The 15,557-nt window shown below is 44.8% G+C and overlaps 1 protein-coding gene and 1 pseudogene across 1 annotated transcript in view; one reads left to right on the top strand and one right to left on the bottom strand.

Moving 5' to 3' along the window:
- The window catches only part of C15H8orf89 (chromosome 15 C8orf89 homolog), a 70,618-nt gene extending 55,061 nt beyond the window's left edge, over positions 1 to 15,557 (bottom strand). Inside the window, exon 1 of the mRNA XM_049853719.1 lies at positions 15,299 to 15,557. The gene's annotated coding sequence lies outside the window, so the exon portion shown is untranslated. The remainder of the gene's footprint in view (positions 1 to 15,298) is intronic.
- On the top strand, positions 8,867 to 9,435 carry LOC126058678 (cyclin-O-like; annotated as a pseudogene).

The following is a 15,557-nucleotide window of genomic DNA, read 5'->3' as shown; positions in this document are numbered from 1 at the left end:
GCGGTTGTCCTCCATTTTGTGATTGATATAATTTTTCTATATGTTGTAAACCCTAATCTCTGCCTGAGATTAATGGTTAATGAGGCAAGATTGGATTATGTTGAAGAGTATTCGGGTGGGAGGTAACACCCTTGCTCAGGCCACATCTCTGATCCAATGTAAAAGGAGTTTCCCTGGGGTGTAACCTACATCAACTTTTATCTTATAAGAGATAAAAGTAAAGAGAGTGGGGTAACCTCATATCACCATGAAAGCAGCACTGGAAGCAGACTGTGTCATTTGGACCAGGGGTTCCTGTGCAGAGAAGCTCCTGGCCAGGGGAAGACTGATTACAAGGACCTTCCTACAGAGAGAGAGAAAGCCTTCCCCTGTAGCTGACACCCTGAATTTTGACTTCTAGCCTACTAGACTGTGAGAAAATAAATTTCTCTTTGTTAAAGCCATCCACTTGTGATATTTCTGTTATAGCAGCACTGGATGACTAAGACAGTCATATTGCATTGGGCAAATCTGCAAAAGACCCCTTTAAAGTGTTAAAAAGCAAAGATATCACTTGGAGAACTAAGCTGTGCCCAACCCAAGCCATGGTATTTTCAATTGCCTCATATGCATGAAAAAGCTGAGCAATGAATAAAGAAGACTGAAGAAGGATGGATCCGTCTGAATTATGGTACTGGCAAAGAATATTGAATACGCTATGGACTGGAAGAAGGACAAACAAATCTGTCTTGGAAGAAGTACAGCCATAATGTTCCTTAGAAGCGAGAATGGCAAGACTTCATCTCACATACTTTGGACATGTTATCAGGAGGGACCAGTCCCTGAAGAAGGACAGCATGCTTGGTAAAGTAAAGGGTCATTAAAAGAGATGAAGATCCTCAATGAGATGGACTGACAGAGTGGGCTCAGGCTGCAACAATGAGCGCAAGCATAGCAACAATTGTGAGGATGGTACGGAACCAGGCAGTGTTTCATTCTGTTGTACATAGGATTGCTATAAGTCCGAACTGACTTGATGGCACCTATAACAACAACATTTGCAGGTGAGAATTTAAGCCAGATACTAAATGAAAGTTCCCAAAGGAGATTTTAAAGAAAGAAGCCAAAGAAAGCCTTAAAATATAGGCAAGCCAGATGAAGAAAAGGTACAGATCAGAGAGGCAGATGATCCAGAGGAACGAGCATGATAGGACAGAGTAGAAAACTAAGAGATGGTGTAATGGTTAAGGTTGTGTCCCAACCTGGCTGGGCCTTGATTCTCAGTGGTTTAGCAGTTATGTAATGATGCAGTTTGGCAGTTATGTAATGATGTATTCATCCTCCATGATGTGATCTGATATGATCAGCCAATCAGTTGTCAGGGGAGTTTCCTCAAAGGTGTGGCCTGCATTCAATATATATATGGATGTTCTGGCAAAGCTCACTCACGTGCTCTGGATCCAGCATCCGGCTCATCATCATTTGACCTCTGGTTCTTGGGACTTGAGCTGTTGGCCTGCTGTAATGCCTGTCAGTCTTGGGATTGGTTGGCTGCCTGCCGTCTGACCTGCACCGATCTTGGGTTTGACAGCCCCTGTGGCTATGCGAGTCAGGAGAAGCCCTCAGCCTGACAACTGACCCACAGACTTGGGACTTGCCAAGCTCTGCAATCACATGAGCCACTTCGTTGAGTTAAATCTCCCTCTCATTCTCTCTCTCTCTATGTGCCAAGAGTAGTTCTAGAGAAACGAAATCATTTAAGGATGAGTTTTCCAAATTGGTTCTCAAGTCTGACTAGTCTTAAAGGCACTGATGACTCTGTCTCCAGTAGTAATGAGGGTGCTGCTAATCCATAGCATGAGGTAGCAATATTAAAACGCAAAATATCACCAACCAATATATCAAGTATTGGTGAGAAGTGAGGCTCTGGGTGATCACGTTTGATACTTTTCTACAGCTTTGTCACAATGAGAAGTATAGGGAAGCTGGTTGGTTGGTCCTACTTTGACTAGACAAAATGGTAAAAGAAAGGGATAGACTCAGAGCCTGAGAGTCCCAGCTCAAGTGCCATATAAAAGACCTCAAAGTTGACACTTGTGCCCTGAAAGAAAGCCTTTTTTCTTGTAGTAAGCTGATATTGCCAAAAATGAAACCCAGAGTCTTACAGTATGAGTGTCTGAATCACAACCATAGTTGAATTCCCCACTTCAAATGGTGTCTGAAGTTAAAGTGAGGACAACGATTGGGAAGAAATGGGATCCTGAAACTTGGGATGTGGATGTATGGGCAGATTATCATTATCTTAGGTGGGGCTCCCTAGAAAAGCAAAACTAGTGACATATATATAGACATAAAATATACACCTATATAAAATATGTATATATATACGTGTATATATGTGTGTGTGTGTATGTGTATGCATGTATGTATATACATATATACATATGGTTGTAGAGGCTGGCAAGTCCCAAGTCTGTAGGTCAGGCTGGAGGCTTCTCCTGACTCACATAGCTACTGGGGCTGATGAACCCAAGATCGGCAGGTCAGATATCAGGCTGCTGGCTCACAGGTTGTGGAGGCTGGCAAATCCCAAGATCAGAAGGCAAGTTGCAAGTTCGAGTCCAAAGAACTGGAGGTCAGATGATGATGAGCTGGATGCAGGATCCAGAGTGAGCAAAATGCAGAGAGCTTTGCCAGAACATCTATGTATATTGGATACAGGCCACACCCCTGAGGAAACTCCTCTTACAACTGATTGGCTGCTCATAGCAGATCTCATCATGGAGGTGACTACATTACGGAACAGCAATTAGTCCAATATCTGCCAAATTACATCATTACATAACTGTCAAAACACTGAGAGCCATGGCCCAGCCAAGTTGACACTTAACCTTAACCATCACAATCAGGAAGCTGGGGACAATGAACCCCTATCATCCATTAAATCACTCCTGACAACAGAAACCAGCCCTCTCACTCCCATCTGAAGATAAATCAATCTTTGTCTGCTAAGCCACCATTCATATTAAAACCATTATCCCCTACACCCCTGTTGTCAGAAGGGATCAGTCCCTGGAGAAGGACATTATGCTTGGCAGAGTACAGGGTCAGCAGAAAAGAGGAAGACCCTCAATGAGGTGGATTGACACAGTGGCTGCAACAATGAGCTCAAGCATAACAACGATTGTAAGGATGGCGCAGGACTGGGCAGTGTTTCATTCTGTTGTGCATAGTGTCGCTATGAGTTGGAACTGACTCGACTGCACCTAACAACAACCTACACCCCCATCTGATGAGATTAACCCACCTGTGTCTGAAGAGCCTTTGTCTGACTCATTGCCTGGGGTAGATGCCTTACAAGACATTGCTGAATGTTCCCAGCACCCACCCCCACCACCCATTTTTGCTTCTAGACCTGTCCAAAAAAAACACCAAACCCATTGCTATTAAGTCGATTCCGACTCATAGTGACCCTATAGGACAGAGTAGAACTGCCCTGTAGAGTTTCCAAGGAGCGCCTGGCAGATTCGAACTGCCGACCTTTCAGTTAGCAGCCATAGCACTTAACTGCTAAGCCACCAGGGTTTCCTCTAGACCTATAACCAGACTTAAGTCCTAGAAAGCCCAAGAGGTGAAGTACAAAGTGTGAACCATGAGGAGGTATGTTACACTCCAAAAGAACTGCTTGATTATTCTAATATACACAAACAGAAACCTGGGGAACATGTGTGGGAATGGCTATTAACAACGTGGGATAATGGTGTAAGGAACATAAAATTGGATCAGTCTGAGTTTATTGATATGGGTCCATTAAGCACAGATTCTTCATTCAATGTTTCAGCTCAAGAGGTTGGTAAAGGATCTAATAGTTTATTTGGCTGGTTTGTTAAAGCATGGATTATGCAGTGGCCTATACTAAATCAAGCTGAAGTACCAGACCTGCCTTTGTATACTGTAAAAGGTATCCAAAGGCTTAGGGAAATTGGAATGTTAGAGTGGATTTATCAGGTTAGACTCACAGACCCACACATGGAGTGCCCAGAGGACACAGCTTTTACCAGAATCATGGGAACAAATTTGTGAAAGGAGCCCCAGCATTCTTGGGGGCTGTGATTGCTATTTTAGGTAAGTCAGATTTGACAGTGGGAACTGCCCTAATTACATTAAGACACCTAACTACAATGGGGCTGATTGGACCCCATGGCAGTAGGGGCCAAGTGGTGGCACTCAACAGACAAAGATAAGGTGGGCATGGTTATAGTAATGGACAGCAGAGTCAAAGCAGTAATCAGAATAACCCGACTCGTATGGATTTATGGCATTGACTGCTTGGTCATGGTGTCCCTAGGAGTAATATAAACAGGAAATCTACTAAATATTTATTTGATTTCTACAAGTGCATGAATTCTAGGTCAAGTAAAGGGCAGTCTAACCCAAATCACCAGAATAGAGAGTTATGGCCTCTCAATGAATTCCCAGACTTGAGCCAGTTTACATGCCCATGACCCCTTGAATGAAGGGGAGGCTGGGTCCCCTTGAAAAGGACCCCAGTACACTGCCAAAAATTTATACTGTTGATCTTTCCCCCAGCCTTCCCCAAGGGGATCTACAGCCTTTTACAACACTGACTGTTCACTGGGGAAAAGGAAACAATCAGACTTTTCAGGGATTATTGGATACGGGCTCTGAACTGACACTAATTCCAGGTGACCCAAAATGTCACTGTGGCCCACCAGTCAGAGTGGGGGCATTTGGAGGTCAGGATATTAATAGAGTATTGGCTCAGGTTTGGCTCAGAGCAGGTCCAGGGGGTCCCCAAACCAATCATGTAGTGATTTCCCCAGTTCCAGAATGCATAATTGGAATACATATACTCAGCAACTGGCAGAACCCCCAACCCACATTGTATCCCTGACAAAAGGCATAAGGGCTATTATGCGTAGGAAAAGCTAAGTGGAAGCCATTTGAACTGCCCTACCTAGGAAAATAGTAAACCAAAAGCAATACCACATTCCTGGAGGGATTGCAGAGATTACTACCACCATCAAGGATTTGGGGGATGCAGGGCTAGTGACTCCTACCACATCCCCATCCAACTTGTCTATACGGCTTATGCAAAAAAAAGGATGAATCTTGGAGAATGACAGTAGATTACTGTAAACTTAACCTGGTGGTGACTCCAATTCCAACTGTTGTCCCAAATGTGGTTTCATTGCTAGAGCAAATTAATACATCTCCTGGTACCTGGTATACAGCTATTGATGTGGCCAACGCTTTTTTCTCGATTCTGACTTTGAAGGAGCGCCAGAAGCAGTTTGCCTTCAGCTGCTAAGGACAGCAATACACCTTTAATATCCTACCTCAAAGGTATATCAACTCTCCAGCCCTATGTCAGAATTTAGTCCACAGCAACCTTGATCACCTTTCCCTTCCACAAGACATCACACTGGCTCATTACACTGATGACATTATACTGATTGGACCTAGTAAGGAGGAAGTGTCCATGACGCTGGACATTCCATGACTGTGTGCTAGAGGTGAAAAATTTATCTGACAAAATTCATGTGCCTTCCACCTCAGTGAAATTTCTAGGAGTCTAGTGGCGAGTGGCATGTTGAGATATTCCTTCTAAAGTGAAGGAAAAGTTGTTACATCTGGCATCTCCTAAACTAAAAAGGAGGCACAACGCATGGTAGGCCACTTTGGATTTTGGAGGCAAAATATCCCATATTTGGGTGTGCTACTTCAGCCTAATTATCAAGTGACTCGAAAAGCTGCTAATTCTGAGTGGGGCCCAGAGCAAAGAAGGCTCTGCAACAGGTTCAGGCTGCCATGCAAGTCCCTCTGCAACTTGGGCCATGTGATTCAGCTGATCCAATGGTGATGAAGTGTCAGTGGCAGATAGAGATGCTCTTTGGAGTCTTTGGCAGGCCCGTATTGGTGAATCACAGTGCAGACCCTTAGGATTTTGGAACAAAGCCCTGCCATCATCTGCAAATAACTACTCCCTTTTGAGAAACAGCTTTTGGTTTGTTACTGGGCTTTAGTAGAGACTGAACTCTTAGCCATGGGATACCAAGTCACCATGAGGCCTGACTTGCCCATCATGTGCTGGGTGTTGTCTGACCCACAGAGTCATAAAGTCACACATGCTCAGCAGCACTCCATCATTAAATGGAAGTGGTAGATACAAGATCAGGCCCGAGCAGGACCTGAAGGCACAAGTAATTTGCATGAGGAAGTGGCCCAAATGCCCATGGTCTCCACCACTGTTACATTACCCAGCCTCTCCCAGTCTGCACCCATGGCCTCATGGGGAGTTAGTTATGATGAGTTGACTGTTGTTGTTGTTGTTGTTAGGTGCCGTCGAGTCGGTTCCAACTCATAGCAACCCTATGCACAACAGAACGAAACACTGCCTGGTCCTGCGCCATCCTTACAATCGTTGCTATGCTTGAGCTCATTGTTGCAGCCACTGTGTCAATCCACCTCGTTGAGGGTCTTCTTTTTTTCCACTGACCCTGTACTCTGCCAAGCATGATGTCCTTCTCCAGAGACTGATCCCTCCTGACAACATGTCCAAAGTATATAAGACGCAGTTTCGCCATCCTTGCCTCTAAGGAGCGTTCTGGTTGCACTTCTTCCAAGACAGATTTGTTCGCTCTTTTGGCAGTCCATGGTATATTCAATATTCTTCACCAACACCACAATTCAAAGGCGTCAACTCTTCTTTGATCTTCCTTATTCATTGTCCAGCTTTCACATGCATATGATGTGATTGAAAATACCATGGCTTGGGTCAGACGCACCTTAGTCTTCAGGGTGACATCTTTGCTCTTCAACACTTTGAAGAGGTCCATTGCAGCAGATTTGCCCAATGCAATGTGTCTTTTGATTTCTTCACTGCTGCTTCCATGGCTGTTGATTGTGGATCCAAGGAAAATGAAATCCTTGACAACTTCAATCTTTTCTCCGTTTATTATAATGTTGCTCATTGGTCCAGTTGTGAGGATTTTTGTTTTCTTTCTGTTGAGGTGTAATCCATGCTGAAAGCTGTGGTCTTTGATCTTTATTAGTGTTTCAGGTCCTCTTCACTTTCAGCAAACAAGGTTGTGTCATCTGCATAATGTAGGTTGTTAATGAGTCTTCCTCCAATCCTGTTGCCCCGTTCTTCTTCATATAGTCCAGCTTCTCGGATTATTTGCTCAGCATACAGATTAAATAGGTATCGTGAAAGAATACAACCCTGACGCACACCTTTCCTGACTTTAAACCACTCAATATCCCCTTGTTCTGTAGGAACAACTGCCTCTTGATCTATGTAAAGGTTCCTCATGAGCACAATTAAGTGTTCTGGAATTCCCATTCTTTGCAGTGTTATCCATAGTTTGTTATGGTCCACACAGTCGAATGCCTTTGCATAGTCAATAAAACACAGGTAAACATCCTTCTGGTATTCTCTGCCTTCAGCCAGAATCCATCTGACATCAGGAATGATATCCCTGGTTCCACATCCTCTTCTGAAACCAGCCTGAATTTCTGGAAGTTCCGTGTCAATATACTGCTGCAGCCGTTTTGAATGATCTTCAGCAAAATTTTGCTTGCATGTGATATTAATGATATTGTTCTGTAACTTCCACATTCAGTTGGATCACCTTTCTTGGGAATAGGCATAAATATGGATCTCTTCCACTCAGTTGGCCAGGAAGCTGTCTTCCATATTTCTTGGTATAGACCAGTGAGCACCTCCAGCGCTGCATCCGTTTGTTGAAACATCTCAATTGATATTCCATCAATTCCTGGAGCCTTGTTTTTCGCCAATGCCTTCAGAGCAGCTTGGACTTCTTCCTTCAGTACCATCGGTTCCTGATCATATGCCACCTCTTGAAATGGCTGAATATCGACTAATTCTTTTTGGTATAATGACTCTGTGTATTCCTTCCATCTTCTTTTGATGCTTCCAGCGTCGTTTAATATTTTCCCCATGGAATCCTTCACTATTGCAACTCGAGACTTGAATTTTTTGTTCAGTTCTTTCAGCTTGAGAAACGCCAAGCGTGTTCTTCCCTTTTGGTTTTCCATCTCCAGCTCTTTGCACATGTCATTATAATACTTTACTTTGTCTTCTCAAGAAGCCCTTTGAAATCTTCTAATTCTTTTACTTCATCAATTCTTCCTTTTGTTTTAGCTGCTCGACGCTCAAGAGCAACTTTCAGAGTCTCCTCTGACATCCATCTTGGTCTTTTCTTTCTTTCCTGTCTGTTCAGTGACCTCTTGCTTTCCTCATGGATGATGTCCTTGATGTCATTCCACAACTCGTCTGGTCTTCGGTCACTAGTGTTCAATGCATCAAATCTGTTCTTCAGATGGTCTCTAAATTCAGGTGGCATATACTCAAGGTCATATTTTGGCTCTCGTGGACTTGCTCTGATTTTCTTCAGTTTCAGCTTGAATTTGCATATGAGCAATTGATGGTCTGTTCCACAGTCGGCCCCTGGCCTTGTTCTGACTGATGATATTGAGGTTTTCCATCATCTCTCTCCACAGATGTAGTCAATTTGATTTCTGTGTGTTCCATCTGGCGAGGTCCATGTGTATAGTCGCCGTTTATGTTGGTGAAAGAAGGTATTTGCAATGAAGAAGTCATTGGTCTTGCAAAATCCTATCATTCGATCTCCAGCATCATTTCTATCACCAAGGCCATATTTTCCAACTACTGATCCTTCTTCTTTGTTTCCAAATTTCGCATTCCAATTACCAGTAATTATCAATGCATCTTGATTGCATGTTCGATCAATTTCAGACTGCAGCAGCTGATAAAAATCTTCTATTTCTTCATCTTTGGCCCTAGTGGTTGGTGCGTAAATTTGAATAATAGTTTTATTAACTGAACCGCTTCCTCACCACCACACCGGTAGCTGCAGACTGCTTCCAGCTGCTTGGAGTCACCTACCTGCTCATCGCTTGCAAACAGGTGGAGGTGCAGCCTCCACAAGTGAAGCAGCTCCTGGCCCTGTGCTGCGGCGCCTTTCCCGGCAGCAGCTCTGCAACCTGGAGTGCATCGTGCTGCACAAACAGCGCTTCAGCCTGGGCGCGCCCACCGTCAGCTTCTTCCTGGAGCATTACGCACACGCACGTGGAGGCCGGGCAGGCGGAAGTCACCAAAGCCCTGGAGGTGCACGCCCTGGTGCAGAGGGTGGTGAAGCTGAGTCTAAGGGACTATGCTTTCACCAGCTACCCCGCTCCCTGCTGGCCATCTGCTTCCTGGCGCCGGCAGACCGCATGCTGCAGCTCCCGCGCCCGGTGGACCTGCTCCTGGGCGGACATTCCGAGGCAGTGCTACAGGACTGCCTGGGCAAGCTGCAGCTGCTGGTGACCATCAACCTGGCCTCCCTGGCTCACACGCTGCCCCTCCAGATTTTAGAGAAGTGCAGCCTCTGCCCGAGCTTGAAATAAAGCAGACCCTTGATATCCTTTCCCTGGCCCAGTTGCTGGACCGCACCCATTTCTTTGGAAGAGTACAGTATTGGTCCACAGAGAAGCTTCAGGGCTCCCGCTTGGTCACCAGGTCATCCTGCAGGTTGTAAATAGTGTATGATAGCGTCTCGTCGTTTATTTTGCTGAGAGCACACAAGAGAGTTGACTGAGGAAGAGAAAACTCATGCTTGGTTTACAGATGGTTCTGTGCAATATGCAGGTACCACTTGAAGCGGACAAGGACAGCACTACAACCCCAAGTGGGCAAAACTTCAAGCAGTGCACCTGGTTGCTCACTTTCCTTGAAAGGAGAGATGGTCAGATGTGCAAATGTATACCGATTCTTGTGCTAAAGGTTTGGCTAGATGGTCAGGGACTTGGAAGGAACACGACTGCTAAAATTGGTGACAAGGCAGTATGGGAAAGAGGCATATGGATAGATTTCTCTGAATGGGTCTAAGGAGTGAGGATATTTTTGTTTCATGTGAACGCTCACCAAGGGGTGACCTTGGCGGAAGAGGATTTTTAACAATTAAACGGACAGGGTGACAAATTCTATGGCAACCAGTCATCCTCCGTCCCTCGCCACTCCTGTCATGGCCCATTGGGCTCATGAACGAAGTCACCATGGTGGCAGGGACAGAGGTTATGCATGGGCTCAGCAACACAGGCTTCCACTCACCAAGGCTGACTTGGCTACGGCCACTGTTGAGTGTCCATTCTGTCAGCACCAGAGACCAACACTGAGTCCCCGGTATGGCACCATTCCTCAAGGCGATCGGCCAGCAACCTGGTGGCAGGTTGATTACGTAGGACTGCTTCCATCATGGAAAGGGCAATGTTTCATTCTTACTGGGAGAGGCACTTATCCTGGACACAGATTTGCTTTCCCTGCATGCATCCCTGCATGCAATTCTTCTGCCAAAACTACCATCTGCAGACTCGCAGAATGCCTTTTCTGTTATGGTATCCCACACAGCATTGCCTTGGATCAAGGAACTCACTTCACAGCCAATGAAGTGCAGCAATTGGCTCATGCTCATGGCATTCACTGGTTTTACCATGTTCTCCATCATTGTGAAGCAGCTGGCTTGATACAACAATAGAATGGCCTCCTAAAGACACAAATATGGCACCAGCTAGGTGGCAATACCTTGCCGCATTGGGACGATGCTCTCCAGGAGGCTGTATATGCTCTAAACCAGTGTCCAATATATGGTGCTGTTTCTCCCACAGCCAGGGTTCATGGTTCCAGGAATCAATTGGTATAAATGGAAGTGGCACCACTCACTATTACCCCTAGTGACACACTCGAAAAATATTTGCGCCCTGCCCCTGCAACTCTATGCTCTGCAAGTCTAGAGGTCTTAATTCCAGAGAGAGGAATGCTTCCACCAGGAGACACAATACAAATTCCACTGAACTGGAAGCTAAGAATGCCACCTGGCCACTTTAGGGTCCTCATGCCTCTGGATCAAATGGCAAAGAAGGGAGTTACCATAATGACTGGTGTGACTGATCCTGACTACCAACGGGAAATCAGATTGGTGTCCCATGATGGAGGTAAAGAAGAATATGTCTGGAATACAGATCGCTTAGGGCGTCTTTTAGTACTACCATTGTCATGGATTGAATTATGCCCCCCCAAAATTGTGTGTTATCAATTGGGCTGGGCCATGATTCCCAGTATTATGTGATTTTCCTATATGTTGTAAATCCTGCCTCTATGATGTTAATGACGGAGGATGGGTGGCAGTTGTGTTAGTGAGGTAAGACTCAACCTACAGGATTAGACTGTGTCTTGAGGCAATCTCTTGAGCTAGAAAAGATAGAAGCAAGCAGATGGACAGGGGGACCTCACACCACCAAGAAGCAATGCCAGGAGCAGAGCACGTCCTTTAGACCTGAGGTCCCTGTGAGAAGAAGCTCCTAGTCTGGGGGAACACTGATGAGAAGGCCTACAGAGAAAGAAAGCCTTCCCCTAGAGCTGACGCCCTGAATTTGGACTTTTAGCCTACTTTACTGTGAGAAAATAAACTGCTCTTTGTTAAAGCCATCCACTTGTAGTATTTCTGTTATAGCAGCACTAGATGACTAAAACAACCATGCTGTGATTGAAGTCAATGAAAAACTACAGCAACTCCATTCTGACATGACTACTAATGGCCCAGACCCTTTAGGAATGAAGGGTTGGGTCACTCCACTAGGCAAAGAACCACAACCAGGTGAGGTCCTTGCTGCGGGTAAAGGGAATACAGAATGGTGGTGGAAGTAGGTAGTTCAAAATACCAGTTACAACTACGTGACCAGTTGCAGAAACAAGGACTGTAATTGTTACACGCATTTCTTCTTCGTATGTGTGCATCAAATATTTTTGTTTTCTTCACTTACAAAATATAAGATGTAAACGGCAGTACTGCATTTTCAGTTATATGCATGTTAATTGTATCATGTTAAGCGCAAGTATAAATTTGTAATTGTCTTTAGAGACTGTTGTATGGTTCAAGGAGATATGGACAGGTGCCAGGTTGACAAGGGGTGGACTATGATGGTTAAGGTTGTGTGTCAACTTGACTGGGCCATGATTCTCAGTGGTTTGGCAGTTATGTAATGACGTAGTTTGGCAGTTACGTAATGACGCAGTCATCCTCCATGATGTGATCTGATGTGATCAGCCAATCAGTTGTAAGGGGCATTTCCTTGGGGGTGTGACCTGCACCTAATACAGTCGGCCCTCTGTATCTGCAGATTCAATCAACCACTGATCAAAAATGTTTGGAAAAAAAGAAAGTTCCTGAAAGCAAAACTTGACTTTGCCACACACCCCAGCACTACACTGAATCCATGCAAATGAAGTAATGTGTAGGAATACCCTGCAGTGGCGTCCCATCATTTCATAGATCCTCGGTCTCTCTCCAGCACTCATTGTTTGAGTATTGTTCACCTCACATCTCATTCACTCGCTACATGTTATGCACCCTTTGTTTCTGTGAAAAAAATGGCTCCTAAAAAGCAATTAAGTGGTCAAAGCAGTCCCTCAAAGACTAAGTGTGAGGGAGTTGAGGAGAGCAAGAGAGATGGTTAACTAGCTATGTAAAGCGCTACAGCCTCAAGAACTTAAAGGTCACAGGAGAATTGGCATCAGCTGATGCCCAGGCAGCATCAATGTTCCCAGAAGAGCTTAAGGAACTCACAGAAGAGAAAGGCTACCCTCCAGAGCAAGTCTTCAATGGTAATGAAACAAGTATTTAAATAGCATTTACATCGTATTAAGTATTATAAGTAACCTAGAGATTATTTAAAACACACAAGAGGATGTGCATAGGTTATATGTAAATAAGCTATTTTATATAAGTAACTTGAGCATCTGCAGATTTGGGTGTCCACAGGGGGTCCTGGAACCAATCCCCTGTAGATACTGATGGACGACTGTACATATATGTACATTCTGACAAAGCTTGCTCTGGATCCTCCATCTGACTTGTCACCATCTGACCTCCAGTTCTTGGGACTTGAGCCAGTGTCCTGCCGTATTTCCTGACGATCTTGGGATTCATCGGCCCTCGCAGCCTGTGAGCTGGCAGCTTGCCATCTTACCTGCTGATCTTGGATTTGTCAGCCTCCACAGCCCGTGAGCCAGTGGCCTGCTGTCTGACCTGCCTATCTTGGGTTTGTCAGCCCTGCAGCTACGTGAGTCAGGAGAAACCTCCAGCCTGACACCTGACCCATAGAGTTGGGACTTGACAGCCTCTACAACCACATGAGCCATTTCCTTGAGATAAATCTCTCTCACTTGCTATATATATATGTGTAAATGAAACCCTGGTGGTACAGTGGTTAAGGGGGATGACTGATAACCAAAAGGTCGGCAATTCAACTCCACCAGGCACTCCTTGGAAACCCTGTGGGGCAGTTCTACTCTGTCCTTTAGGGTTGCTATGAGTTGGAATCGACTAGACGGCAACAGGTTATATATATATATATATATATATATATATATATATATATATATATATATATACATACACACACACACACACACACGCTTCACTGGTTTTGCTCCTCTAGAGAACCCAGCCTAAGCTAGATGGTCAACCATACTCAATCTTACAGTATTTAGTGGAGAGAACACCAAATACATTATCTCACTTAATCCTCAAATGGCCCAATAAAACACAGTTCCCAGTCAACAGCTGAGCAGGGATTCAGACCTTACAAAGAGCAGAGGCACTGGAGTGAGATGAAACTGAATTCTAATCTTGTCTCTGCCAATAGCTGTCCTGGTGGTACAGTGGTTAAGTACTTGGGTGCTAACCCAAAGGTCAGTGGTTCAAACCCACCAGCTGTTCCACAGAAGAAAAATGTGGCAGCCTGCTTCTGTAAACATTATAGCCTTGGAAACCCTCTGAGGCAGTTCTACTGTCCTATAGGGTTGCTCTGAGATTGACTCAACAGTAACGGGTTTGGTTTTTGTTTCTCATAGGATTAGTGAGGATTAAATTATTAAATGAATGTAGTGTTCAGTAGATTGCCTGATATGTAATAAACACCCAGTAAGTGGACACTATTATTTTTTATTATTTTAAAATAATAAACCCAGGTTTGTCTCACTATAAGCCTGTTGGTGGAAATGTAAATTGGTAAAGAGTTTTGGGAAGGCCAGATTCTAAAAAAAAAATTTTAATGTACATACTTCTGAACTAGTGACTCTGTTTCAAGGGATTCATTCTATAGAACCCTTCCCATGTGTAAGAATGTTCATTGTATCATTGTAATAATGCAAAACTGAAAACAATCTTAATGAGGAATGGTTATATAAATTATGATACATTTGTACTTTGAAATATTCAGTGTAGACCCAAGTAACCTGACATAGAAAGGTATTCACCATATTTTGCTAAGTGAAAAGTTTCTCAAAATAACATATATGATCCCATTTATGACAAAAAAAAAAATAAGGATAAACACTAAATTAATTCTAAGAAGGGAGTAGGAGTAGAAAGGGGGCTTTCACCTTCTCTTTATATCTGTGCTGTCTGAGTGAGAAGTATTAATGCATAATACAATTCAAAAATGTAAGAAAGAACTTAAAAAAATAAATCTCAGAAGTATTTTTCAAGAAACACTATTGTAATGGGAGATTTTAACTCACCATTAGCAAGGTGGATTAAAAAGTCAAGAAAGATGAAGAGCAGGGATTTTTTTTGTGCAGTAAAATGCCCTGAAAATGACTGCAAAATTGTTTGCATTTTTCTGGAGAGAAGCTCCACGGTTTTCAAGATGTCTATGACTGGAAAAGGTTGTAGAGGAAAACTATCAGTACAACAGGACAGACACTATACATTACACAAATCTTTCCTAGTATTTTTAACCTCATAAATAAAAGTAATGAACACATAAATTATAGGTAAATCAGAAAAGGTACTAAGCAAAATTGGCAATGAAAATTGGGTTAGAACAATCTAACATGGTCAGCATCCCAAGTTGGTCCTCACACAAGCCTGGGTGCAGGTGTGGGAGAAGGGGAGACACAATGGCAGTCAAAGGAACACATTTTCTCCCCCTTAAAATATAAATTTGCAGGCAGGACCACCTCCCCAGGTTTCATTCCCATCTCTCCCTACCACCTGACTTTCAGGGCACCCCTAGTCGGGTTCTCACGCCCCGGCTTCGTGCCAACTCCTTTCATAATGTGACTCAAGAGAATTCTTGGTGACCCATTTTCCTCTCTGGGCCTCCGTTTCCCCGTGTTGGGAGTGGGCTGCACCTCCGGGCCAGACCTCTCTTCCAGCCCTGCCCAGGCACGACCCCCTGGCCCTCCCTCGCCCCCGCCTGCACTCACAGTCCGCGCAGCTCCGCCGAGGAGGGGAGGGGATCCTTAGCACGTCCAGCCCGTTGCGCCCCGGTCGGAGGCTCCTGCAGCGGGGGCAGCGGGCAGCGCGGGAGCCGGCGGCGGCCGGGCGCCGACCGGAGCCCCGACCCCAGCCGGGCCGTGTCTCGGGTATGGCCGCGGCGGCGAGATGAGGCGGGCAGCCGCGCCCCTGCACGGGTTTCGCTCCCGGGGTGAGCATGCTCGTCGGCCGGCAGCCCGGCGACGCTTA

The sequence above is a fragment of the Elephas maximus genome, chromosome 15 (genome assembly GCF_024166365.1).
Source record: "Elephas maximus indicus isolate mEleMax1 chromosome 15, mEleMax1 primary haplotype, whole genome shotgun sequence".
Classification (NCBI taxonomy): domain Eukaryota; kingdom Metazoa; phylum Chordata; class Mammalia; order Proboscidea; family Elephantidae; genus Elephas; species Elephas maximus.
The sequence above is the reverse complement of the archived record's forward strand: the minus strand, read 5'-3'. Positions and strand labels throughout refer to the sequence as shown.